This window comes from Sinocyclocheilus anshuiensis, unplaced genomic scaffold (assembly GCF_001515605.1).
Source record: "Sinocyclocheilus anshuiensis isolate Anshui unplaced genomic scaffold, SAMN03320099.WGS_v1.1 scaffold850, whole genome shotgun sequence".
Lineage (NCBI taxonomy): Eukaryota > Metazoa > Chordata > Actinopteri > Cypriniformes > Cyprinidae > Sinocyclocheilus > Sinocyclocheilus anshuiensis.
This window is the reverse complement of record NW_015537937.1, coordinates 1,816,588-1,818,685: the sequence shown is the minus strand read 5'-3', so window position 1 is coordinate 1,818,685 and position 2,098 is coordinate 1,816,588. Positions and strand designations below refer to the sequence as shown.

The following is a 2,098-nucleotide window of genomic DNA, read 5'->3' as shown; positions in this document are numbered from 1 at the left end:
TAAACTGAATCTGGTTTTTCAAATCTGGTTTGAATTTCAGTCATGTTTGAAACTGAATCTGGTTAATCATATCTGGTTTGAAACTGAATCTGGCTCATGAAATCTCATTTGAATCTCAATCTTGTTTGAAACTGAATCAGGTTCATCAGATCTGGTTTCAAACTGAATTGTAAGTGGTTTGTGTCTTTAGGAGCTGGATGTGTGCGAGCAGAAAATGACGGGGGGCAGTGAGAGTGCAGCAGGAGAAAAAGATGGAGGTACGACTCTCATCGCTCAGATCCCGGTTGGCTGGCAGAGGAAGATGGAAGCTGGGGCTGTATCTTACATCAGGTACGTCCACACCTTACTTTTTGTCATTCATACCGTATTGACCCGAATATAAGACGATGTTTTTTTCTTGGAAATACATCTGAAAAAACGCGTCGTCTTATATTCAGGGTCTAGACTTTGACATGTCAATAATACACCCACAACAATAGGTGGCGCCAAATACGCATAAAACGAGTGTGCCATGAAATACGTAATGTAATGCGTGTTGTAAAGATCGCGAGTAAAAACAAAAGAAAAAGAAAACCTTACAGCTGCATGAGTGGTGACTGTCACGTTAGCCTGATGGGACCAAACTCCCTTTGTGATTTTAAAGGTCCCATATTGTCAAAACTCAAATTTCCTGGCTTTTTTCACGATAACTGAGGTCTAGGGGCTATTTAACTACCATATAAGTTTCAAAACAGTCAGTCCACAGTAAAATGCACACAGCCTGCATAAAGTAGCTGTGATTTTTCACGAACCGTTGTGACTAACGTAAAAAGTTGACGTCAGAACTACACAGTCACTGCCTTCACTCACCACCCCGAGCACTGCCCACCGTCCCACTCTCCTTTTGCCAAACCCCCAGACAACATCGCGTCCATGCCATTGCTGAGCAACAACAACACGGAAACATGTCGAAAAAAGGTTAACTTTAATCACGAAACCAGATCGACCGACCTGTAACATTACACTCTCACTCAAAGGATGGACGATCTGACAGGATTGTTACTATGAGGTGGATCACATCTAACGTGTATAGTAAAGACAAACTCACCGTGTCTATCTAGTCATGATGAAGATTTATATACATTTCAATTTCAGCAGGCAACTATTTTTACAGCTACATTATTGTTCCAGCCACAATTAATCACAACAATGTATATACAATTACAAATGATTATATATAAATCGTCAGTTTGTTGTTTTACACACATGCACACAGACATTATTTCATACACGACATAGTCGTGAGATGCATATGGCAAGAAATCTGTAGACGCGCCCATAACAACAAAAGACAATACTTTATTAAACCTTTTCTGATAAGAAGTGTGCGCTGCAAACGTGAGCATTTTTGACGATCGTTTCTGTCCAGTCTGCTCGTTTTATCGCGTTTAACCACAGCTGTCGTCGGTTTTTTGTCTGGCAGTGGCAGCAGATATGCGATCAAATTTCTAATTTGAGGCTGTATTACGTCGATTCTGGCACCCAACATCACAAGATGATATTTTAAGCTCCTTATGTAGCCGAACCTGCGCTGGTTTGAATGGGCCACCTCCAGTTTCCCCTTCATTTTGCTGCCTCCAGCTAGCGCTAGCTAGCGCAGCTAACTACCTGTGGTTGGCCTGGCCGTGCGTCACTCAGAACACAACAGACCAATCGAAGAGAGGCTCATGAATATTAATTAGACAGACCAAAATCGACCTGTTCTCAGCAGAGCTCCTGAGAAAGGAGCTGTAAAAATATATTGAGATGGTTTTTGGTACTTATACCGCAAATATATATTCTTAAGGACATAAAAACCTAAAATAAAACTCCAGAAAGGTGTACAATAAGGGACCTTTAAAACGTAAGACAGTACACAGATTTGAAGACTACAGTAAGATTTAACTTCTACTGTTAATAAGATTTTGGTAGGCTACTATTAGATGGATAGCCTAAATGTCCTAATTCAGATGGGCTACCTGTTTTTTTTTTATGGTATATCAAAAAGTGTATATTTTTTAAATGTGATTGTTGGTACATTTTACCAGTTTTTACCATACTTTCAAAACAAAAATTAAAA

General features: G+C 39.8%; 1 pseudogene; it reads right to left on the bottom strand.

Annotated features, from left to right (window-relative positions):
- The window catches only part of LOC107660304 (NACHT, LRR and PYD domains-containing protein 1-like), a 16,434-nt pseudogene that overhangs the window by 6,307 nt on the left and 8,029 nt on the right, over positions 1-2,098 (bottom strand).